Source organism: Lepidochelys kempii, chromosome 12 (assembly GCF_965140285.1).
Source record: "Lepidochelys kempii isolate rLepKem1 chromosome 12, rLepKem1.hap1, whole genome shotgun sequence".
Lineage (NCBI taxonomy): Eukaryota > Metazoa > Chordata > Testudines > Cheloniidae > Lepidochelys > Lepidochelys kempii.
In genome coordinates, this window is record NC_136391.1 from 35,017,844 (window position 1) to 35,044,091 (window position 26,248).

The following is a 26,248-nucleotide window of genomic DNA, read 5'->3' on the forward strand; positions in this document are numbered from 1 at the left end:
GCAGTGCCCTCTTTCCACTGCCACGCTACCAGCTCCCTGGAAAGTTGGGTAGCCTGGAAAGGCAGGTGCCCAGAGGAGCCTATGTTGGCAGGAATCCATGTGGGTACTCTGGCCATTCTGCCTGACTGGTTTCCATCAGAAAATTTCCCAGAAGCTCTACTAAAACATTTCCTTCCCTTCTGGGCAAGTTGACATCATAGCATCTGTCACGGACTCATAGATTGGGCCCACTCTTGGTCCTATATGGTCCCTGGGGGGAATCCCCTTCAGAGCAACAGCCCTTCTCTGCAGTCCACTCTCTCTCGGGGCTTAAGCCCTGACGTCACCTGGAACCATATCTCTCTAAGACTTAGCATGTCTGTTTCTTGCTGTGGGCCCCCTCAGGGAGTCCACTCGCTCTGGACCCCTGGGGCCTTCACTCCCAGAGGGAATAATGCAACCCTGTTCTCTAGACCGGAGCGACTCTCAGCCAGCATAAAACAGGAGGGTTTATTAAGTGTCTGAACACAGCATAGGAAACTCTCAAGGCCCTCAGGCCTGGCCTCCCTCAGCACAGCGGATCTAAGTCACTCCTGCATCCAGGTGGGCTCTGTCTGCTCTCTCTCTCTCCAGTCCCGAGCCCCTGTGCTTTCCAGCTGGGCATCTGATATCACCTTCCCCCCAATACCTGCCTCTGTCTATTGTCTTCTATCCAGATAAACAGGGTCGCCTGGGCCTCCTCTCCTCTCAGCCCTCTTTTCTTCCCCTCTGGCTGGAACCAGCTGGTCAGGTCACCGGGGTCCTCTCTTTGTCACACCCTGATGGCTCCCTCCCTCAAGTGGTCCCCTGGGGAAGGCAGATCAGCATTGTATATTGCTAATGTTATTGCAAGCATTGCAGGATATTTTGGGAAGGGTCAAAGGTGTGAGTAAGTGTGGAATGGAAGATTCTTTTGCAGGCTGCAAGAGGCCAAAGGGGGAAGGAGAAAGAGAGCAGAGAACGGGTTAACTCAATACTGCAGCTAGCAAGCTCAGTCCAACGATAAGACGCTGGCCCCAGCCCAAGGATGCTGCTCACAGCTGAGACTTGGCGGACAGCCGAGAAAGACTGGGGTGTGAATGTGCCCAAGCAGCCGTGAGAAAGAAAAACCCAGCAGCACAGACCAGCAAGGCACTGAGGCCAGCAAAGAAGAAAACAAGTTCTAAGACTGCAGAGATTGAAAACACCAGTGAGACAGCAAGCGGGGGAGCCGAGCCTTGCGTCCCTGGAGCTGGGGTGTTTTGAGAATACTGAAGACACCATGGAAAGCCAGTTTGGACTGGCACAGAGGGCACCAGGAGCAGAGGTCCCTGAACGAAGCACTCCCCCTCCCGTCCAAGGAGACTGGGACTTAAAACCTTCCTGATAGCTGGAGCAACTTGGAGATCACAGTGGACCCAGACGACCTGTGCGCACAGGACAGAACTCCTGTCCACCCTCCCTGCTCTTCTTCTTACGTTACACCCAGGCCTGGCCAGCCTCGGATAGTGCGTGTGTGAGTATGAAAGTGGGTTAGGGCTCGGGACACTAACGCTTTCTTCCTTCCTCTGAGTGACATGGGAAGCACCCATCACTCTCTGCTGTTATTTTATTATTTTATCAATAAAGCTTTAAAATTTAGACACTTGGTGTGTTACATCATCTCCTCCCTTAACGATCCTGTGGCCTCAGACTGACCACCTGATACTTCAGGCAGATTAGTAACAGAAATCTGTCACATCTTCACAGCCCATTGTCCTCCCACTGGCCAGAACTGGCTGTGACTTCTGAGCTGGGCCCTCCGGTCACCAGATCACTAGCCGCTGGGGTATCCATTCTCCAGGCCATTGGCTGGGGTCCCAAGTTCCATCGCTGGTCCTCTGTAACAACAAAATCCCTCTCCCATCACCTGGTAAAACCAATAACACCCAGGGAAACTGTGTCCCATCCCCTCTGCATGCAAACCATTGAAAAAAAAAAACAAGAAAAAACAAGAAAATCCCCCACTGTGTCACAGAATCTCCAAACACTGCTGGCAGATTGACTGATACCAGAAAGAACACAAACTTTGTCAGCTAAGATTCTGAGGTCAGTGCGGCTTTACGTAGAAAGGTGATGAGAACCTTCTCTAACCCATCAGAAAACCCTGGAGAAGGAATGAATGAAGCCATGAGTGACGCACAAGTGTGTTATGGCTCTAGTAACTATAGAAACTATCAAACGTGGATTTCATAACCACCAAAGCTAATATAAACAGGCCATTGGGCCAAACGCTACCATCATTCTGTGTGAGGAACCACCATCAAAATCAATAGGAATTATGCATGAATGTAATTTGCATGATATTCCTCGTAGTGCCTGCTTTAGTTGCCTCTCTAGTGGTTTCCTACTGCTTATTACAACTGAGTCACAGCTGTGCAAAGGCCTTCTGGATCCTTTCTAAATAATCTCAGAAATATTGTAAAACAAATCAAATCTACAAAGGAGAAGAATCACTTAAAAGAGCTGTCTAAGAATCTGTTTGACTTTGCTCTCCTGGGACTACTATAAAGTCACACAGCAAGTCAGTGTCAGAACCAGAGACAGAAACCAGGAGTCCTCAGCTCAAGTCCTCTGATTCAACCCATCAACTATATCCACTCCTTCAGAATATGCAATGAAAATTTTGTACTTAATCAGAAAGTGCTTTTTCACCCTTTGTTCTCATTTTCTGTCTCATCTCCCATGCTGGTCCCCCTCCCATCCCAGAATAGTCTCTCTGTGTCTCAGATATATTCTTTCTTTATCAAAGAAGGTGGCTTGAAGCCTTGGAGAGACGCATGAGCAAGACAATTTGGAGGAAGAGAAGATAACTCAAATGGTCAAGTGCTGGGAGGGAGAGAGCTTTGGGAGCAGAAGCAGATAAAACTCTAAACATTTCTTCATAGCAGTTAAAATGAAAGTCAACAAAATGCTAGGTTGCATTCATACATTAAATGGGAGATTGAAGAAGTAATTCCACCACAGTATTATGGGATGGTTGGAATGGAATATGGAAATGCTATGGCCTGTGTTATGATCACAATGGTCTCTTCTGGCTTTAAAAATCCTATAGAACCTGCTCCGATCAACCCATAAAAGAACACGATGGGCCTGATGCAAAACTCACTGAGAGTCTCTGGAAGGCTTTTCATCAACTTCTATGGCTTTGGATCAGGCCCCATATGAAGATATTCATAAGAGATAAGGGATACATTTTTTCAAACGTGCCCAAATGATTTAGGAGCCAGTCAAGCAGACTGATGGCTAGATGCACAAAGGGAGTTAGGTGCCTAACAGCCACAAAGTCCACAATTTAGATCCTCACAACCCCAGCTCAGCTGCTGCTGAATCTTATAGGCATCTAAACTCCTGTTAGTGCAGATATACATAGCTGCCTCACTCTTGACACGGCTGAGACTCTCTGCACCTAACTCACACCTAAGCCCTGGCAGGAGTCACAAACTAGGTGTTCCGCCACCTACATTGCCTGGGGGACCCCAATCCAATAGGCATCATGCCTAACCCACACAACACAAGGAAGAGGTGAGTCCCCATGGTTAGAGCACTTGTCTGGGATGTGGGAGGCCCAGGTTTGCATCCCTGCTCTGCCTGATTTGGGGCAGGGACTTGAACCCAGCTCTCCTGCCTGCCCCAGGGGCTGTAGAGTATTCTGGGGTGGGTCACTCTCAATCTCTCCTTTAGGAGCTGTTTATGTTGTATAACTACTTAAATATTCATTGGAGCGGAGACTAGACATGGGGCTCCCAGGTGAATGTGCTAAGAGCCAGGTGATAGAGTCATCCTTGCTCTCTCTAGCCCAATGCTAATCCCAATCCTGCCCCTCCCTCAAACTCAGTGTTCTAAACCACTTGACCATTTGGACTGAAAGAAGCTTTTGAATGATCACAACTCTAGAAGCAAGAGAAATAAGCCTCTGGGCCAGTCATTGTTCCGGTTGCCATAAAGATGGGGAGGAACGATCAGAAGCAAGGGAAGAGAAGGAGAAGAAGAAGGAAAGAAGGGATGATAGAAAGGAAGAAAAGGGAGAGTTAATGGGACAGTCTTGGGGTGTGTCTGTCTACATGCACACCACTGATGGCGGCATGTAGGCTATCTGTAGCTACACCACGCAGGGAAAAGCAACGGCATCCACACTGAGTAATGGTCTCAAGTTGCAGTGGGGGAGGTTTAGGTTGGATATTAGGAAAAACTTTTTCACTAGGAGGGTGGTGAAGCACTGGAATGCGTTACCTAGGGAGGTGGTAGAATCTCCTTTCTTAGATGTTTTTAAGGTCAGGCTTGACAAAGCCCTGGCTGGGATGATTTAGTTGGGGATTGGTCCTGCTCTGAGCAGGGGGTTGGACTAGATGACCTCCTGAGGTCCCTTCCAACCCTGATATTCTATGATTCTATGAGGTATATAGCTACACGAGTCAGGGAAAGGTTCTGGTGGCAAGGAAAGTCTACAGGGAAAGACTCCAGACATGGGGAGGCAGAGGGACACTCCCCTGCTACAAATAGCTGTGGTTTGGCATGTAGAGAGCCATTCAGGGACATACACAGAGGGTTCAGGCGTGTCTTTACTCCCCTCAGCAATGCTTCACCCGCAACACTGCTATTTATACCCACGCTAGGGAAGTAGGCAGCGAATGTACTCCACATACCACTGTAAGGAGTTGGCAGTGAAGAGGCACCCTTAGAAGAAACAAGGTAAAGATGTACAAGAGTTTTACCCTGCACAGACAACTTTTTTCAGAGTTTTTGTTCTGTGCAAGGGAAAGCAATTTCATTTTTGAAGTGCACATAAGGCTATTTTGTCTGTGTGCCACAAATAGATACACAAAATTGTAAAATGTCCCATGATTTTTAGTTGGCGTCATAAACAACGTAGCATCCAGTACCCATGACCTGGTTATCTGGTGTGCTTCGTGCATGGTTTTGGAAATAGCTGAACTGATCCAAAGAGCAAGTGAGACTTTAACTACTGCTAACTGTCACCAATACATTACTTTATACTTTCTTCGCTGAGCTGTCCAACTTACTTCCTCTTGTTATAGATACACCTGGGGAGTACAGAATTTATCAAGCACTTTGAGGTTCTCTCAGACAGAAGAGCAGAGATGACGGAAGGCCAGGCCCCAATGGAATTTCTTTACCAAAAACTAGTCAGAAGCCACAGAGGTGAAAAGTATCAATAGTTTTAAGCTGGATTTAGACATATCTGGAGAACAAAATACTGTAGGATACAACTGTGAAATGACAGGAGGAAAAACTGGTGCAAATATTTTACAGGTCATTTGCTAATAAATATTTTACTAAGGTAAAAACCAAGAGCCAGATTCATCATCAGGGTTTGCAATCTTTGTTCCACGCCAGTGGAGTAAATTGGCCCCATGCCTGGGTTAGATGGACAGTTGACCCAAGTTCATCAGCATGACGCAAAGCAGCTAGAGAATACAACTAACTTTGGCCCCACATCCTTCCTTCAGGCTAGTATGAGTGAAAGAATCAAATTCACTTTTCATCTTTTATTTTGTTTATTTTTCTACAATACTCAGCTTACATAATGAAACTCAGCTGATCAGTTTTGCTTTCTGTTTCTCGTGTATTTGCATATTACTGCTGGATTTGGGGCTTCTAGCACTTCAGGGGAACAATCAATAGACTTTTCATCCAAATTTTCAAAAAGGAAATATATCTAGTCTTACAAGGTTTTTTGAAGCCCTTCATGGAACATTCGTCTCTGGGGCTTAATTACTTGATGGTACTCGTTAAGAGAACTGCCTTTTTTGGCCTCTAATTTTCCACATGCAGCTGATTTTGCTAGCTAAATAGGCATGCCCTGTTTGTGAACAACCATAGAAGCGAGCACCCAACTCTCCAAATTGATTGTGCAAAATGACTATACAAAAGGGCTGTTGGAAGACTAGTCACTGCATGCGAAGATTAACCCAATATTGTTATTTTTTATTCAACGTGGTATGCAAAATCGGATCAATGTCATACACAGATAATTGACACCCTGTTGGTTATTCATGAAACTTAGGAGATCCTAGGGACCTGCCATTAAACTTAGTGGTTAGAACCAGTCTGAGGGGGTCAGGAACTGGAGTCAGAAAAAGGGAACCAGAAACAAGGATCGGAGCCAGAGTCAGGAGCCAGGAACTAGGAAGGGAAAGCAGGGCTGGAGCTGGACCAGAGCAAGGCTGGAGCAGAGCAGGAACAAGATTGATTGCAGCTGTGGCTAGAAGTATTGAGCAACCAGCGATCCACTGCTGTTGCTAAGCTTAAAAGTAGGCCTGCTGGCTCCCTTCAGCCAGTTAGGCAGCCCTCCCACAGACAGCTGAGCTCACTAATCTGCCTGGAGGCTAGCTGGCTAGTACTCAGGCTCAGCTGAAGGTGCTCAACCCTGACAGCTAGTGGGTCACACACACGTATTCAATGGCAAATGTATTTGACTGAATCAGGCATACCAGTTTCAAAGCTCCATGAATACAAAAGAGCATAAACGTGGCTCAGTAGAACCAAAGCCTTAGTATTTGTGAGGTATTTGCAAATATTTTGTTTTGGCTATTCAACCAGCTCTGGCAAGAACCCACATTTCCTGGCACATGCACAAACATGGGCATGAAAACTCAGAAGCTGGCTGAGAAGTTGGCCCTCCAGTCTTTCAAAGTCCTCCTTTTGCTTCCAACGACATCAAGGCGAGATGATCTGGGCTGATGTGACTGAGAATTTTTTTACAATGAGTTCATGAGCGAGATCATAAAGCACAGTATAATCATTCATTACGGTTGAACCTGGGAATCCCCATAAAGGACAGGAACTCCACTGTGTAGGAGAGAAATTATTCCTGTTAGAGTCATACAAAAAATATAAAGGGACCCCCTACTCAAGACTCTATGTATTCCTGCCACATACTACTAAAACAATTTAGTTCACTGGCAGAACACCAGGCTTCCCTTTCCCCCACAGATTAGCTTTTTCTAAAGTCCCCCCAGCCATCAGTTCACATAAACAGACATCTTGCCATATGCCCTGAAAGTCAGTAGACTTGGGCCATTTCAAACCAGGGTGGAAGCCTGTTCCAGAGTTGAAGGTCCTATATGGAAAATGTTCTACCAAGTGTCCCGGATTATTTAAACTAATGGAGAGCCAGCTCAAGTGCCTACATCAGTCCCAACCGTGGCAGTGTGGCACAAGGAGAGAGGTCGTCTCTCAAGTAGCAAGGTCCCAACTCACGTAGAGCTTTATTGCTCAAAACCAGCAACTTAAATTCAATCCAGATCACGGAGCACTGGTTGCACATGCTGCCACTGAGGTGCACGGCTTAACAGGCTGGCTTCTGCATTCTGCACCAACAGAAGTTCCACATTGACCTATGGTGCAGCCCCACAAAAACTACATTGCAATAATCTGGTATGAACAAACAAGGAATAGCAAAGAAGACATTTCCCCCAGAGAGCTTTGCGTCTAAGTCTCAGCTCCCTAGTTGCCTAAGAGAAGGTTAACAGTTGGCCAAAAATGCACATTCAGAACAATAGGAGAAACAGATAAAGAAAACAGGAACAGTAAATGATACCAAAAAAAGATGTGGAGAAAACAGGAATTGCATGCAACATAAAACCCATTTATCAAATGTCATATTTCATTACTACTTTCCAGTTCTGAAAAAGCCACAGCCCCTTATTTTGTGAAATGACAAGTTATTTTTGTCTGATGACAATGAAGCAGTTAAGGTCGCCGGCTGGTTTAAGTCTCACAGCATGACAACCTTAAAACAACTATTAGCATTGCTGAGTTGAAATGGTCACCCAAGATACATTCATTCCTCCCCTCCTCTCGGCAAAATGTGTCAGCATAAATGCTTTCTAAAGGGGAATTCACACTTGGGAAACATTTTCAAGGGTATCACACTTTAACTTGAATCCATGTACCTTTTCAGACAGCCTTTTGGTGAACTTATTGGTTCTCATAACCTAACTTGCGTCAGGACTTGCTTGGGAGACCACAAGGGAAAATCCAGAGAGCTCCAAGAGGTACTGCTACGGTGATCTTCCCTGGGAATCAGTACTGAAAAAGTGTTCTATTTCTTAAGTGTGTCGCCAAACCCAACCTGAGCTTATTCACCTATCACCAATGGAAATAACTGCCTTATCCAAGGATCAAGTAGCTTCATGTACAGGGGATTCCAAACCCATGTAGGGCAACTGAAGCATCCCTAGAGTTGTAGGAACAGATGTTTAGCTGGGGTAAAAGAATATAGTTTCACTGACATCAATTGGTGACATATTCGTTTTATAATAGTTGACAATGTAGCCTGTTGTATGGTAATAGTTGTAATTAACACCGTTTCTTTTCATCTGAATATCCCAGAAATAAACACATTGCGACAATCACTAAAATGACGCCTGAGGTTAAAAGAGTGAAGTCCAAAGGAGCAGAAAGCAGACGTAAATTGGAGCTTACTATTTAAATATGCACATTGAAAAGAATTCAGTAGAATGCACCCAAGTCTTCCATGTTTCCATGCAACGCGCAGCTTTTTAATACTTGTTGAGACATGCCATGATGTATAAATGCTGGTGGAAAACAAACACAGATAATCCTGCTGCAGACCATTAATGGAATAATGAGATGCCATTAAAATGTAAAATATAAATTTAATTAAGCATAGTTTGAGCATGATTGGCATGGGTGGGGCACCTATGTCTTCAGTATTTGTTCAGCTCATTACATTGTTTTGCAGAATCTTAAACCTTTAATCTGAATATTCAGTGGTTAGCTTTAGTTCATGAATTCTCCATGAGCAACTTTATCTTCTGCTCTTCCAAATAGAAACCTTCAGGAAAGGCTGGTGGAGAATGGACAAAGAGATTCATACTGAAAGAGCTTTGGCTAGTAGTTTGGGTTTTTTTTTCCTGTTTCAGCTCTGTGGAGCCCCCCTTTGGGGAGGCTTGCCCCTAGATCCGCCCCTTCTGCCCATGCCCTCCCCGTTGCCGGAGCCCCGAGACCCCCATGGCCGGAGCCACAAGGGCCCCACTCCTGGCCAACCGTCCCCCCGGCTGCAGGAGCCCGGGGCTGGCCACCGCCCTGAGCCTTCTCCCACAGCCGGAGGAGCCTGGGGCTGGACACAGCTGCGCCGTGCCACCCCTCCCCAGACCCAGCCCGCCCAGGTGAAAATCATCTGTTAGAAGACACTTTTGATATGGCCCATGCAGGTTCCGGGGAGGCTGAGGCAGCCGGACTGTCTGTGCCTCCTCAGCCACCCCAGAACCTGCATGGGGCATAATAAAGCAAAAACTTGGCCCCCAAACACCCCTGGCCTATTATACCCTCTGCCCATGTGATCGGGGGTGGGGAAGCAGTGGAGCCACAAACTCCAGAGGAGCAGGCAGCCAGTGTGAGTTTCCCACCTTCCCAGGGGTTCAGGCTTTCAACTTCATCTCTGGGGTGGAGGGCTCTGTACTCCGGCCACCCGGCAGCAGGCTCCACTACGGCTGAGGAGCTTCTGCCTCTGGTCCCAGCCCTGGGCTCACCACCCCATCGCCCCTGGATCCTGCTGCCTCCCTTGGCCCCCGCTGTCTCCCTACCCACCTCCCCATCCAGGGCTTAATTTGTCCTTGGGCTTGCCAGGGCTGAGTAAGTCTCTTGTGAAAAGTGGTATGTTTGTTAATATCACTTTTCACTGTCTTCTAGCTATCAAGTCTGCTGCTGTGAAAAGTGATATTAACAAACATACACATATCACTTTTCACAGAAGCAGACTTGATAGCTAGCAAGTCATAAAAAAGCAACCAAAAAAAGTACAAAAGACAATAATATGCAAAGTACCTTCTTTGTGTTTCTATTCTGTTTAGATCCAGTAAAGAAAACAGACAACTATACATTATTTTTATTATTAGGTCTGCAAAGAACCCTACATAAATTAATTACACTGATTTGGACCTGTATATGTGCTGTGACAAAGTTCCTGCTCTACCTTGGGTGGGTCTTTGTACCTATTGGCAGATTTGCTCGCCTTGGAGCTTCACGGCAGCTCTCAGCTTGGCCGTTTTTCTGAACTCACAGTCCAGGTCGACTCCTCCTGTGTCTGACCAGGAGTTGGGAGGATTTGCGGGGAACCCGGGCCCGCCCTCTACTCCGGGTTCCAGCCCAGGGCCCTGTGGAATGCAGCTGTCTAGACTGCCTCCTGGAACAGCTGTGTGACAGCTACAACTCCCTGGGCTACTTCCCCATGGCCTCCTCCCAACACCTTCTTTATCCTCACCATAGGACCTTCCTCCTGGTGTCTGATAATGCTTGTACACCTCAGTCCTCCAACAGTCCGCGTTCTCACTCTCAGCTCCTAGTGCCTCTTGCTCCCTGCTCCTCACACGCACACCATACACTGAAGTGTGCTCCTTTTTAAAACCCAGGTGCCCTGATTAGCCTGCCTTAATTGATTCTAGCAGCTTCTTGATTGGCTGCAGGTGTTCTAATCAGCCTGTCTTAATTGTCTCCAGAAGGTTCCTGATTGTTCTGGACCCTTCCCTGTTAAGGAGCCGGAATCGTTCTTCACTCGCTCCTGAGCTATTTGCTTTCCTTTCTTTCCTAAAGCCCCCCGGCCCGGATTTTTCATACTTTTCCTTTTGCTTAGTTTCCCCCCCCGCGTTTGGGCCGGACGCTTTGTTTTTTTGGTTTTGTTTTTTTTCGTTTTTTTGAGCTGCGTCAGTGTGCTGGCCGGTCGCCAGCACCCCCCCCCCCCCCGATGCCTGCTTTTGGACTTTGCTCCTTGCTTACTTGAAACCCCCGGAGGAGGGGGGGGGGACTGCCAACCTGCTGTCCGGAGAGGGGAGTGGACCCCCCCAGACCCAGCTGTTTTGCTTTTTGCCTGGACTTTTTCCGAGAGCCTTGGGACAGAGCCAACAGCTGTAGCAGACGCCAGAGGCCGGAGAACTCCCGGGCAGCTATGAATCATCGTGGAGAGAGGCCGTAAGACTGAGGGATTTCTTTTGAATTTCTACCCTCGGGGGGGGGAGTTGACTGCATTTCAGCTGCGCCTGCGGCGGCACAGGGGTGTAGCAGGGAGCTACCCCCAGATCCATCGGTGCCCCCAACCCCCCCCACCACTATTACAACTATCACGGCCCCCGCTGCTTCGTCCCTGCTGGCAATCTGCCATCTGCCTTCGGATCCAGCTGTTTGCTTTGGACTTTGCCTTTTGGACCAGGCATAACAACCAACCAAGCGAGACTCTTTGGACACTTGTGGTGGGTTGTCCTCCCCCCCCCCCCCCGGATTGTTTACCCCATAGCCTACCCCTACTACCGGACCCCGATTTTTGCCCCCCCCCTCCCAGTGTTTCCCTGTCTCTCCCTGCTTACAATGGCAGAGAAGGAGGGACGCAAGGCCCCTCCACCGAAATTGGTTGCCCCTTCCCCATCTACCCTCCTGCCCACCCCTCAAGATTTCCCCACCGCCTCCATTGTTAGAACCCCTGCCACCGCCCCCGCTGGGGCATCGGCAGTGGGAGGCACCGGGGCGATTACTACTGCTGCTCTGGTTCCTGCCCCACTAGATTCTAGGAACCCCCCCCCAGTTAGACGGAAAAATCGAAGCGGGCCAAAAGGGAAGGGCCCCGCTAATGCCGCTGGACCCTCCGTGGCAGAGGCCGCCCCCACCACAGTGGCCTCGTCATCGATCGCGGCACCCCTCCCAGCTGTTCCCTCCACCAGCTCTGCGACCATCCCTCCCCCGGCCCCCAGGACGTATGCCCGGGTGGCGACAGGCCCCCCCTCACCTGCCGCCTCCTCATCTCGCCCTCCCACTGCCTCCGCTGCCATTACTAGTAGTCGGGGCCCTCTTCCCGCCCTGACCAGGAAGCACGGTGTTCGTTGCCTCCTAGTACCCGCCTCGCCCCACGTGGAGGCATACGTGCAGGCGTTGGCGAAAGTGGTAGGACCCATGGCCATTGTGGCGGCCTCCAAGATGTATGGGAAGGTCGTTCTCTTTCTGGCCTCGGAGACTGCCGCCCAGGAGGCGGTGGAGAAGGGCCTAGTGGTGGGGGGGGTGTTTCTCCCCCTGGAACCGCTAGAAGATCTGGGCGTTCGCTTCGTCCTCACCTCCGTTCCTCCCTTTTTACCTAATGTTGCCCTGTTACCTGCTCTTTCTGCCCTGGGGAAGCTTGTTTCTGTTATTAGCCCTCTCCCGTTAGGCTGCAAGGACCCCGCCCTCCGTCACGTCCTATCGTTCCGCCGGCAAGTGCAGATTTTACTGCCGGCGGGGGTGCGTGACGGAGAGGCGCTCGAGGGGTCCTTCCTAGTTCCCTACCAGGGAGCCCGCTATAGGGTCTTTTATTCCACCGGAGAGGCCCGGTGCTACCTCTGCCGCTCGGCAGGGCATGTCCGCAGGGACTGCCCTTTGGCCCGGGGGAGAGGGGCACCTGAGACCCCCGAGACCCGGCGGGATATCGGCCCTGTTGTTGCCGACACCCCTGGCCACCCGGCACCCGACACCACCCCCCCTCCCACCCGATCCACCGCTGCCCCCGTCCGGGCCCAAGAGGCACCCCTCCAACAACGCCCGGGCGACCACGGGAGTCCCACTCTTGCCGTAACCACCTCGGCAGAGCCTATGGAGGGGGGTGTGGCAAAGCTTTTACCGGGTGCAGGAGAGGGCTCGCCCCAAGGAGAACCCCCCGCCCCTAATGTTGCCTTGCCGCTACCCCCCCAAACCCCTGAACCTCTGCCTCCGCGCCCCGCTCCGTCCCCTGCTACTCAACCCCCGGACGACGCCATGGAGGGCTGGACTGTAGTCCAGGGGAAGCGAGGCAAGCGGAGGGCTCGAGCTCCGCTGCATTCATCTGACGCGGAAGCCCCCCGGAAGACCAGGAAGGGAGGTACCGACCTTGAGCCTCCCGCCTCGGCCACGAGTGAGATCCATTCACTGGTGTCGGGAGGTGAAGATAGACCAGCATTGGAGGGTGGAATCCCCCCTCCGCGGGGGACCCTCCCCTCCGAAGCCCCGGGGGAAGCCCCTTCTAACCAGATACCACCTGAACTCCCAATGAACCCCGACGTGACCGCCGAGGCGGGCCCTAGCGGAGAGGCCCCTGGGGTGGTGGGAGTTGGCCTCTCCTCTGTGTACGCAGAGATTGAAGCCCTGGATTTGACCCCGGTCACCCAGGGAGGGGATGACTTACTGCCGGCCGGCCTCGATTTGGGCAATCTCACCCCAGGCCCCCTCTCCCCATGTTCTTTCCCCCTGACTGCCTTTCCGGGTGAGCACCCCACGGAAAGTGGTTTACCACCTGAGGCCATGGCTGCCACGATCACCCCGGAGCCAGTACCTAGCATTCCTCGGAGCCCCTTCCCTTGCCCCTTAACCCCCGACCCTGCTCGGGAGGCACCTTCTTTTTGCTGCTCGCCTCCTGAAGCCCAGGGCCTTACCTCTGCCCCTGCCCCCACCCCTATTCCGGTTCAGTTTCCCTCCTCCTGCAAGGCTACCGCCGCCCCTGGGGTTATTTTTTTTCCGCCTTTTGCAGATTCCCCCCAGGGAGCAGTCTTTACGTTTTCTAGTTGCGACTCCCCAGGAGTTGCACCTTTCCCCCTGCCATCCCCGTCCGCCCCAAGGCACGAGATGGAGTTAATAACCCCAGCCTGCCAGACACCCCGTCGGCGGTCCGCACCCTGCCTACCCGCCTTAGCGGACCACGAAGCTGTATCAAAAGCCCCACCAGGGACTGCTCTGGGACTTGTAACCCTACCCCCCCATGAGCTGCAGCATGCACTACGGGAGTTCTTGAAACGATGCCGTGGTGCCCGCGATAGGGCACAGCTGGCTCTCCAGCAATGGGGGGACTTTGATCGACTCCTTCGGGCCGCGAGAGCCCTTATGAGGGAGGGTAGAGGGCAAGGGAAGGGCGGTGCCGCGGCCTACGAGCGGGCCCGCAGCTTCCGGAAAGAGTTACTTACTCACGGGATGGGACACGGGTTGCTACGCGACCCGCCGGGGGCCATGAGTACCCCCACCACTGAGAACTCCCCACCCCCCCAGCCCTCCGCATGACACCTCTCATTATTGTAACCCTGAACACCAGGGGCTGTAGGATGGCTCTCCGCAGGTCCCAGGTGCTCTCCTACCTTCGGGAGGGGGGGTACTCTGTGGTTTTCCTGCAGGAGACCCACACGGACCCAACCGCCGAGGATAGGTGGCGGCTGGAGTGGGGGGACGGGGTATACTTCAGCCACTGCACGGCTTGGCAAGCTGGAGTGGCGACCCTGTTCTCCCCCACCCTGCGGCCCGAGGTGCTAGGAGTCACTGAGGCCGTGCCGGGCCACTTGTTGCACCTCCGAGTTCGTCTGGAGGGGCTCGTGGTCAATTTTGTTAATATCTATGCCCCGCAAGTGAGTTCACAGCGGCCGCAATTCTACCAGCAGGTGTCCGAATTTCTTGACACCCTAGATCCACACGAGTGCCTGATCCTGGGAGGGGACTTTAACACCACCCTCGAGGAGCGGGACCGCTCGGGGGCCGAGCCGAGCCCGGCCGCCGCGACCATTCTCCGAGACATAGTCGACTGTCACTCCCTAGTGGACGTCTGGCGTGACCATCACCCAGATGATACTTCCACGTTTACCTTCGTTCGGGTGGAGGCCCGTCGGTCACACCGCTCTCGGTTAGACCGTATTTATCTATCCCGTCTCCATCTTTCACAGGCCCACTCCTCCACCATTCGGCCGGCCCCTTTTTCCGACCATCATTTGGTTGCCGTCACGGTCTCCCTCCGTGCAGAGGGACCGGGGCCGGCTTACTGGCATTTTAACAACAGCCTGTTGGAGGACGAGAGCTTTGTGATGTCCTTCCGGGAGTTTTGGCTGGCCTGGCGGGAACAGTGGCGTGCCTTTCCCTCGGTGCGGCGCTGGTGGGATTTAGGGAAGGTACGTGCCAAGCTCTTCTGCCGCAACTACACTCGGGGCACCAGCCGACGGAGAAATGCGGCGATAGAGCAGTTGGAACGGGAGGTCTTAGAGCTGGAGAGGCGCCTGGCCGCCAGCCCCGGGGACCCGTCCCTCTGCGGAGCGTGCCGGGAGAAGCGGGAGGAACTTCGAGCCCTCGAGGACCACCGGGCCCGAGGTGCCTTTGTCCGGTCCCGCATCCGCCTCCTTCAGGAGATGGATCGCGGCTCCCGCTTCTTCTACGCCCTGGAGAAAACGAGGGGGGCCACAAAACACGTCACCTGCCTTCTAGCGGACGACGGCACCCCCCTCACGGATCCGGAGGGGATGTGTGGGAGGGCCCGTGACTTCTACGCGAACCTTTTCTCCCCGGATCCGACCGATCCTGGCGCTTGCGGGGTGCTCTGGGAGGAACTCCCCACGGTCAGCGTGGGCGACCGAGACCGGCTAGAGCTGCCTCTCACCCTGGCCGAGTTCTCGGAAGCCCTCCGTCGCATGCCCACCAATAAATCTCCGGGCATGGACGGGCTGACCGTGGAGTTTTACCGCGCGTTCTGGGACATCCTTGGCCCAGACCTAGTCGCTGTCTGGGCTGAGTCCTTGCAGGGCGGGGTCCTCCCTCTCTCGTGCAGACGAGCGGTGCTCGCCTTGCTGCCGAAGAGGGGGGACCTCCGCGACTTACGAAACTGGCGTCCCCTCTCACTCCTTAACACGGATTACAAAATCGTAGCGAAAGCAATCTCGCTGCGGCTAGGGTCCGTGATGGCGGACGTGATTCACCCAGACCAGACCTATACTGTCCCGGGTCGCAGCATTTTCGACAACCTCTTTTTAGTCCGAGACCTTTTGGAACTCGGGCGGAGAGACGGTTTGTCGTTCGCCCTCCTGTCTCTCGATCAAGAGAAGGCTTTCGATAGGGTAGATCATGGGTACCTCCTGAGCACCCTGCGAGCGTTTGGATTCGGACCTCAGTTTGTGAGTTTTCTCCGGGTGCTGTACGCCTCCGCGGAGTGTCTGGTTAGGCTCAACTGGACCCTGACCGAACCGGTCAGCTTCGGGCGAGGGGTGCGGCAGGGGTGTCCCCTCTCAGGCCAGCTGTACGCTCTGGCGATCGAGCCTTTCCTCTGTCTCCTCCGCAGGAGGTTGACGGGGTTGGTGCTGCGGGAGCCGGAGCTGCGGCTGGTCCTGTCGGCGTACGCCGATGACGTCCTCCTCGTGGTCCAGGACCCGGGCGACTTGGCGCGAGTGGAGGCCTGCCAAGCCATCTTTTCGGCAGCCTCCTCCGCCCGAGTCAACTGGGTCAAGAGCTCTGGCTTGGCGGTGGGGGGCTGGCGGCAGGTGAGCTCCCTCCCACCCGCGCTTCAGACCATCCGGTGGAGTGCCGGCCCTCTGCTCTATCTCGGCGTTTACCTTTCTGCCACGCACCCTTCTCCGCCGGAGAACTGGCAAAATTTGGAAGGCGGCGTGATTGAGCGGATCAGGAAATGGACGAGGCTACTCCGATGTCTCTCCCTTCGGGGGAGAGCACTGGTGCTTAACCAACTAGTCCTGTCCACGCTCTGGTACCGGCTCAACACCCTAGCCCCGGCCCGGGGTTTCCTGTCCCACCTCCGGAGATTGATTCTGGAGTTCTTTTGGTCAGGATTGCACTGGGCCCCTGTTGGAGTTCTCCACTTGCCCCTGAAGGAAGGAGGGCAGAACCTGAAGTGTCTGTACACTCAGGTCCGCGTTTTCCGCCTCCAGGCCCTGCAGAGGCTCCTTTATAGTGCAGGTAGTTCGACGTGGAGCATATTGGCGCATGCCTTTTTACGCCGTTTCCATGGGCTCCGATATGACCGACAGCTCTTTTATCTTTGCCCGAGAGGTTTTCCGCGAGACCTCTCCGGGCTGCCGGATTTCTACCAGGACCTCCTCCGGGCCTGGAAACTGTTTTCAACGACCAGGTCCATGGCGGCCATCGTGGGGGCAGATCTCCTCACGGAGCCCCTGCTACACAACCCCCAACTTTGTGTGCAGGCGGCGGAGTCCCGCACGGTGCGCCAGAGGTTGGTCCTGGCGGGAGTTACGAGGGTCGGGGACCTCCTGGACTACGACCGGGGGGACTGGCTGGATCCCCTGACGCTCGCTCGACGTATGGGGCTCTCCAGCCTTCGCACCCCCCGGCGCGTGCTTCAGGAGGTGGAGGCCGCTCTGACCCCCGCCGCTCGGGCTTATGTTAGCCGAGCCTTGTGCGAGGGCGCACCCCGCCCATCCCTTACCCCAGGCCCGCCGGACCTTTCCATCGGGCCCCTACCCTGCCGATCCCAACACACCCCTCATCCTTTCACTGCAAGCCGGCTGCATGAACTGCAACCGGTCGGTTTTCAAGTTGCATCACGGCAATATTTATATACACTCACACTCCATACCCTTCATGCCCGCACCCTGGTGTCCCGCCCCGATACGAAGTGGCGAGATCTCTTACCACCTTTGGAGGGTGAGCAACCTCGGTGGGCCAGCCTGTACTCCACCTTGGTCCCGAGGCCCGTCGGGGACATCAGTTGGCGGCTCCTTCACGGGGCTGTGAGCACGGGCGTGTTTTTGACGCGTTTTACCTCCCTTCCGGAGACTTGCCCTTTTTGCAACGTGAGGGAAACCCTGGCGCACGTCTATTTAGAGTGTGCCAGATTGCAGCCTCTTTTTCGGCTCCTCACAAATATTCTTTTGCGCTTTTGGCTTCATTTCTCCCCCCACCTCTTTATTTATTCACTCCCCATCCGTGGCCCCACCAAGTCGCGGGATCTCCTGGTTAGCCTCCTCCTAGCCTTGGCTAAAACAGCCATTTATAAGACCAGAGAGCGGAGGTTGGCTCATGAGGCGTCCTGCGATTGTGAGGCCGTTTTCCGACTCTCAGTACATTCACGTATCCGGGCGGAGTTCCTCTGGGCAGCGTCCACCGACTCCCTTGACACCTTCGAGGAGCGGTGGGCGCTGTCCGGGGTTCTCTGCTCGGTGACCCCGTCCGGTTCCCTCCGTCTGACCCTCTGAATGAGGGAAAGAGCGAGAGCCGCCGGCCACAGCCGTTAGTTGCTGTGAATACCATTATTACTGTCTTCTAGGAGGGGTCCTATAATACATGGGTGTACCCCCCTCCCTCCCAACCACCCACCCCGCAGCCGTGCCCATCTTGTTGGGCACTCTCAGGAGAGGGAGGGTCAGTGACCCTGGGCGCGGCACTAGGTAACTCGAGAGGGTGGAAGACCACGAGTGTCGAGGAAGCCCCCCCGCTCTAGGCCACCAGGTAACTCAGGAGGGTGGAAGACCACGAGTGTCGAGGAAGCCCCCCCGCTCTGGGCCTGGGCTAACCTGAACACCTCTCCCTCCTGAAAGCTGTTGTATACCTTCTGATTGCGTTGTTTTGTTGCTAAGTTTTTCTTTATCCTTTTGTATTCTTTGTAATTGTTACAAATAAATTTCCTTTCTGTTTCAAAAAAAAAAAAAAAAAAAAAAAAAAAAAAAAAAAAAAAACCTTCCCTGTTAGGAAACGGAACGTCTTTTGCTTGCTCCTCAGCTATCTGCTTTCTGTTCTTTCCTAAAGCCCCCTGGCCCGGATTTTTCTTCCTTTTTGCACCTGCCTTAGTCCCCCCCCGACCGGGCCAGACGCTTTTTTGTTTTTTCTTTTTATTTTTTGTGTTTTTTTCCGTCTACGTCCTTCGCCAGCCACCCCCCCCCCCACGCCTGCTTTCGGGCGCAGCTATTTGCCTCAGCTGAGCCCCCGGAGGAGGGGGGGGGAAGATTGCCGATTTTGCTGTCCGGAGGGGGGAGTGGAAACCCCCAGACCCAGCCGTTTCGCCAGTAGCTCGGACCTTATAGCATTCTTAACATACCGGAGGACTTGGAACACAGCCAACACAGCCGGAGACGGAGATTCCATCGGACAGAAGAAATAATATAAATCATCGTGACGGAGGCCGTAAGACTGAGTAACTTTCTGAATTATACTCTCGTAGGGGGGAGTTTGACTGTGATTACTTGCGTTTGTGGCGGCACAGGGGGTGTGGCGTGGAGACCCCCACCCCCGATCCATCGGTGCCCCTACCCCCCCATCGTTATTACAACTGTCACGGCCCCCCCGCAGTGTGTCCCTGCTGGCAATCTGCCATCTCCCTTCGGATCCAGCTGTTTGCTTTGAACTTTGCCTTCCGGACCGGACCTAACAACCGACCAACCGAGACTCTTTGGACAAACGTGTGTGGGTCTGCACCCCCCCCCCCGGATTGCTTATCCTACAATTTGCCCCTTTTACTGGACCCCGATTTTGTTCCCTCCTTCCTCCCAGCCCCCCTCCCTCGGCATTTTTTCCCTTCCCGTCCGCAGCCAGCGGAGGGAGGGGCTATTCTGCCTTCTCCCCTCCCCCCTTCTCCTTCCGGTGTCTCCCTGTCTCTCCCTGCTCACAATGGCGGGGAACGAGAGGGGCGAGACTGCTTTATTAAAATTAGTTGTCCCTTCCCCACCACCACCCCTGCCCAACCCCCAAGGTCCCCCCCCTGCTACTATTGTTAAGGTACTTGCCACCCCCCCTGCTGGGGCACCGGTAGCAGGAGGCACCAGGGTGATTGCTGCTGCTGCTGCTGCACCCACCACCCCCCCAGATTCTAGGAAACGCCCCCCCCCGGTTCGCAAGAAGGGCCAGGGCGGGTGGAAGGGAAAGGGCCCCGCTAAAACCACTGAGCCCTCCATGGCGGGAGCTGCCCCCACCGCTGCGGCCTCGTCATCAACCGTGGCGCCCCTCCCAGCGTTTCCCTCCACCAGCTCTGCGATTGTCCCTCCCCCGGCCCCCAGGACGTATGCCCGGGCGGCAGCGGGCTCCCCGCTGCCTGCCGCCTCGTCATCTCGCCCCTCCCGCCTCTGCCACCATCACCAGCGGCCGAGGCCCTTTCCCCGCCTTGACCAGGAAGCACGGCGTCCGTTGCCTCCTGGTGCCCGCCTCGCCCCACGTGGAGACATACGTGCAGGCGTTGGCGAAGGTGGTGGGACCCACGGCTATTGTGGCGGCCTCCAAGATGTATGGGAAGGTCGTTTTCTTCTTAGCCTCGGAGGATGCCGCCCAGGAGGCGGTGGAGAGGGGCCTGACGGTAGGGGGGGTGTTTGTCCCCCTAGAACCGTTGGAAGACCTGGGCGTTCGCCTCGTCCTTACCTCCGTTCCTCCCTTCTTACCCAATGCTGCCCTGTTACCCGCTCTTTCCACCCTGGGGAAATTTGTTTCTGTCATCAGCCCTCTCCCGTTGGGCTGCAAGGACCCCACCCTCCGTCACATTTTTTCGTTCCGCCGGCAAGTGCAGCTCCTACCACCGGCAGGGGCGCGTGACGGAGAGGCGCTTGAGGGGTCCTTTCTAGTCCCCTACGAGGGAGCCCGCTATCGGGTCTTTTATTCTACCGGAGAGGCCCGGTGCTACCTCTGCCGCTCAGCGGGGCATGTCCGCAGAGACTGCCCTTTGGCTCGAGGGGGAGGGGCACCCGAAACCCCCGAGACCCGGCAGGACATCGGCCCCGTTGCTGCCGACGCCCCTGGCTGCCCAGTACCTGAAACCAACCCTCCTCCTACTCGACCCATCGCTGCTCCCGTCCGGGCCCAGGAGATATCTTCCCTACAATGCCCGGGCGAGCAAGGGGTTTCCACCCTTGCTAGTACCAACCCAATAGAGCCCATGGAGGAGGGTGTGGCAAGGATATTATCGGGTATAAGAGAGGGCCCTCCCCAAGGAGAAGCCCCCGCCCCTTATGTTGCCCCACCGCTACCTCCCCGAACCCCTAAACCATCGCCTCCGCCCCCCGACACGACCCCTGCTAACCAACCCCCAGATGATGCTATGGAGGGCTGGACCCTAGTCCAGGGGAAGCGAGGCAAGCGGAAGGCTCGAGCTCCGCTGCATCCACCCGACGCGGAAGCCCCCCGGAAGACCAGGAAAGGAGGCACTGCTATCGAGCCTCCCGCCACGGCCGCGAGCGAGATCCATCCACCGGTGTCGGGAGGGGAAGACGGACTGGCATTGGAGGGCAGAATCCCCCCTCCACGGGAAACCCTCCCCTCCGAGACTTCTGAGGACACCCCTTCTGCCTGGACGCTACCCGAACCCCCCGCAGACCCCGAGGCGGCCGTTGAGGCGGGCCCTAGAAGAGAGGCCCCCGGGGTGGCAGGAGTTGGCCTCTCCTCCGTGTATGCGGAGATTGAGGCCCTAGATTTGACCCCGGTCACCCAGGGAGGGGATGATTTGCTGCCGGCTGGCCTCGAGCTGGGCAGCCTTACCCCAGCCTCCCTTTCCCCATGCTCCCTCCCCCTTTTTGCCTTTCCGGGTGAGCACCCTGCAGAAGGCGGTCCACCACCTGATGCCGTGACCGCTAAAACCACCATGGAGCCAGCACCTAGCATTCTTGGGAGCCCCTCCCCTTCCCCCTTAACCCTTGATTTTGCTCAGGAGGCACTTTCCTTTAGCTGCTCGCCTCCTGCACCCCAGAGCCTTACCCCTGCCCCTGCCCCCACCCCTGCCCCTGCCCAAGGTCCCTCCTCCTGCAATGTTAATGCCGCCCCTGGGGTTATTTCCTTTCCGCCTTTTGCAGACTCCCCCCAGGGAGCAGTCTTTGCACTTTCTAGTCGCGACCCATTAGGAGTGGCAATTTTTCCCCTGCCATCCCCCTCCACCCCAAGGCGTGAAGTGAATTTAATAACCCCAGCCTGTCAGACGCCCCGTCGGTGGTCCGCACCCTGTCTACCTGCCTTAGCGGACCACGAGGCTGTATTAAGAGGCCCATCAGGGAATACCTTGGGAATTGTAACCCCACCCCCCCATGAGCTGCGGCATGCGCTACGGAAGTTCCTAGAGCACTCCCGTGGCGCCCGCGATAGGGCACAGCTGGCTCTTCGGCTATGGGGGGACTTTGATCAACTCCTCCAGGCCACAAAGGCCCTTATAAAGGAGGGCAGGGGGCAAGGAAAGCGCGGTGCTGCGGCCTACGAGCGAGCCCGCAGCTTCCGCAGCGATCTACTCACCTACGGGATGGGTCATGGGTTGCTGTGCAACCCGCCGGGGGCCCTGAACCCCCCCGCCAATACGAGACCCCCACCCCCCCAGCCCTCCGTATGACGCCTCTTATTATTGCGACCCTGAATACCAGGGGCTGTAGGATGGCTCTCCGCAGGTCCCAGGTGCTCTCTTACCTTCGGGAGGGGAGGTACTCTGTAGTTTTCCTGCAGGAGACCCATACAGACCCGGCCGCCGAGGACAGGTGGCGGCTGGAGTGGGGGGACGGGGTATACTTTAGCCACTTTGCGACCTGGCAGGCTGGAGTGGCAACCCTATTCTCCCCCAACCTACGGCCTGAGGTGCTAGGGGTCAATGAGGCCGTGCCGGGCCACGTGCTGCACCTTCGAGTCCGTATGGAGGGGCTCGTGGTTAATTTTGTTAACATCTATGCCCCGCAAATGAGCTCCAGGCGGCCACAATTTTATCAGCAGGTGTCCGACTTTCTCGGCACCCTGGATTCGCACGAGTGCCTGGTCCTGGGAGGGGACTTTAACACCACCCTCGAGGAACGGGACCGCTCAGGGGCCGAACCGAGTCCGGCCGCTGCGAATATTCTCCAAGGGATAGTTGACCATCATTCCCTAGTGGACGTCTGGCGTGACCATCACCCAGATGACACCTCCACGTTTACCTTTTTCCGGGTGGAGGCCCATCGGTCACACCACTCTCGGTTGGACCGTATTTACTTATCCCGTTTCCATCTTTCACAGGCCCACTCCTCTGCCATTCGGCCGGCCCCATTCTCCGATCATCATTTAGTCGCTGTAACGGTTTCCCTCCTTGCAGAGAGACCGGGGCCGGCCTATTGGCACTTTAATAACAGCCTGTTGGAGGACGAGAGCTTTGTGATGTCCTTCCGGGAGTTTTGGTTGGCCTGGCGAGAGCAGTGGCGTGCCTTTCCCTCGGTGCGGCGATGGTGGGATCTCGGGAAGGTGCGCGCCAAGATCTTCTGCCGTGACTACACTCGGGGCACCAGCCGACGGCGAAATGCGGCAATAGAGCAGCTGGAACGGGAGGTCTTAGAGATGGAGAGGCGCCTGGCCGCCGATCCCGAGGACCCGTCCCTCTGCGGAGCGTGCCGGGAGAAGCGGGAGGAGCTCCGGGCCCTTGAGGACCACCGGGCCCGAGGTGCCTTCGTTCGATCCCGCATCCGCCTCCTTCGGGAGATGGACCGCGGCTCCCGCTTCTTCTATGCCCTGGAGAAAACGAGGGGGGCCAAGAAACACGTCACCTGCCTTCTTGCGGAAGACGGCACCCCCCTCACGGGTCCGGAGGAGATGTGTGGGAGGGCCCGTGACTTCTACACAAGCCTTTTCTCCCCGGACCCGACCGATCCTGACGCTTGCGAGGTGCTCTGGGAGGAACTCCCCACGGTCAGCGTGGGCGACCGAGACCGACTAGAGCTGCCTCTCACCCTGGCCGAGTTCTCGGAAGCCCTCCGTCGCATGCCCACCAATAAATCTCCGGGCATGGACGGGCTGACCGTGGAGTTTTACCGCGCGTTCTGGGACATTCTCGGCCCAGACCTAGTCACCGTCTGGGCTGAGTCCTTGCAGAGCGGGGTCCTCCCTCTGTCATGCAGGCGAGCGGTGCTCGCTTTGCTGCCGAAGAGGGGGGACCTCCGCGATCTACGAAACTGGCGTCCCGTCTCACTCCTTAGCACGGATTACAAAATCGTAGCGAAAGCAATCTCGCTGCGGCTGGGGTCCGTGATGGCGGACGTGGTCCACCCAGACCAGACCTATACTGTCCCGGGTCGCAGCATTTTCGACAACCTCTTTCTCGTCCGAGACCTTTTGGAACTCGGGCGGAGAGATGGTCTATCGTTCGCCCTCCTGTCTCTTAATCAGGAGAAGGCGTTTGATAGAGTAGACCATGGGTACCTCCTGAGCACTCTGCAGGCGTTTGGATTTGGACCTCAGTTTGTGCGTTTTCTCCGGGTGCTGTATGCCTCCGCGGAGTGTTTGGTTAGGCTCAACTGGACCCTGACTGAACCGGTCAGCTTCGGGCGAGGAGTGCGGCAAGGGTGCCCCCTCTCGGGCCAGTTGTATGCTCTGGCGATCGAGCCTTTCCTCTGTCTCCTCCGTAGGAGGATGACAGGGTTGGTGCTGCGGGAGCCGGAGCTGCGGCTGGTCCTGTCGGCGTACGCCGATGACGTACTTCTCGTGGTCCAGGACCCGGGCGACTTGGCGCGAGTAGAGGCATGCCAAGCCATCTATTCGGCAGCCTCCTCCGCCCGAGTCAACTGGGTCAAGAGCTCTGGCTTGGCGGTGGGGGACTGGCGGCAGGTGAGCTCCCTCCCACCCGCACTTCAGACCATCCGGTGGAGTGCGGGTCCACTGCTCTATCTCGGCGTTTACCTTTCCGCCACGCATCCTTCCCCGCCGGAGAACTGGCAAAATTTAGAGGGCGGGGTGATAGAGCGGATCCGGAGATGGACGAGGCTTCTTCGATGTCTCTCCCTCCGAGGGAGAGCACTGGTGCTTAACCAACTAGTCCTGTCCACGCTCTGGTACCGGCTCAACACCCTGGCCCCGGCCCCGGGTTTCCTGACCCATCTCCGGAGATTGATTCTAGAGTTCTTTTGGTCAGGAATGCACTGGGCCCCTGTTGGAGTTCTTCATCTACCCCTGAAGGAAGGAGGGCAGGGCCTGAAGTGTCTGTACACTCAGGTCCGCGTCTTCCGCCTCCAGGCCCTGCAGAGGCTCTTTTATAGTGCAAGTAGTTCGGCGTGGAGCATACTGGCGCACGCCTTCCTGCGCCGTCTCCAAGGGTTTCGATATGACCGGCAGCTCTTTTATCTTTCTCCGAGGGGTTTTCCGCGAGACCTCTCCGGGCTGCCGGTCTTCTACCAGGACCTCCTCCGGACCTGGAAATTGTTTCTAACAACCAGGTCCGTGGCGGCCACCGTGGGGGCAGATCTCCTCACGGAGCCCCTGCTACACAACCCCCAGCTCCGTGTGCAGGTGGCGGAGTCCCGCTCGGTGCGCTAGAGGTTGGTCCTGGCGGAAGTCACGAGGGTCGGAGACCTCCTGGACTACGACCGGAGAGACTGGCTGGATCCCCTGATGCTCGCTCGGCGCATGGGGCTCTCCAGCCTTCGTACCCCCCGGCGCGTACTTCAGGAGGTGAAGGCCGCCTTGACCCCCGCTGCTCGGGCTTATGTTAGCCGAGCCTTGTGCGAGGGCGCACCCCGCCCATCCCTTACCCCGGGCCCGCCGGACCTTTCCATCGGGCCCCCACCCCGTAGATCCCAACAAACCCCTCAGCCTTTCACTGCAAGCCGGCTGCACGAACTGCAGCCGGTTAGCTTTCAAATTGCTCCACGGAAATACTTATATACACTTACGCTTCACACCCTTCACGCCCACACCCTGGTGTCCCGCCCCGATACAAAGTGGCGGGATCTCCTGCCACCTTTGGAGGGTGAGCAACCTCGGTGGGCCAGCCTGTATTCCACCCTGGTCCCAAGGCCCGTCGGGGACATCAGTTGGCGGCTCCTTCACGGAGCTGTGAGCACGGGCGTGTTTTTGACACGGTTTACCCCCATTCCGGACACTTGTCCTTTTTGTAATGTGAGGGAAACCCTGGCGCACGTGTATTTAGAGTGTGCCAGATTGCAGCCCCTTTTCCGGCTCCTCACAAATATTTTATTACGCTTCTGGCTTCATTTTTCCCCCCACCTTTTTATCTATACACTTCCCATTCGTGGCCCCACAAAGTCGCAGGATCTTCTGGTCAACCTCCTCCTAGCTTTGACTAAAACAGCCATTTATAAAACCAGAGAGAGGAGGTTGGCCCATGAAGTGTCCTGCGATTGTGGGGCCGTTTTTCGATCCTCAGTACACTCACGTATCCGGGCGGAGTTCCTCTGGGCGGCGTCCACCGACTCCCTTGAAGCCTTCGAGGAGCGGTGGGCGCTGTCTGGGGTTCTCTGCTCGGTGACCCCGTCCGGTTCCCTCCGTCTGACCCTTTGATTGAGGGGAAGAGCGAGAGACGCCAGCCCCAGCCGTTGCCGCTGTGGATACCATCATTCCTGTCATCTAGGAGGGGTCCTACAATACATGGGTGTCTAACCCCCCCCTCCCTAACCTGCCCACCCCGCAGCCATGCCCATCTTACCGGGCACTCTCAGGAGGGGGAGGATCGGTGACACTGGGCGCGGCACTGGGTAACTCGAGGGGGTGGAAGACCACGAGTGTCGAGGAAGCCCCCCCGCTCTGGGCCCGG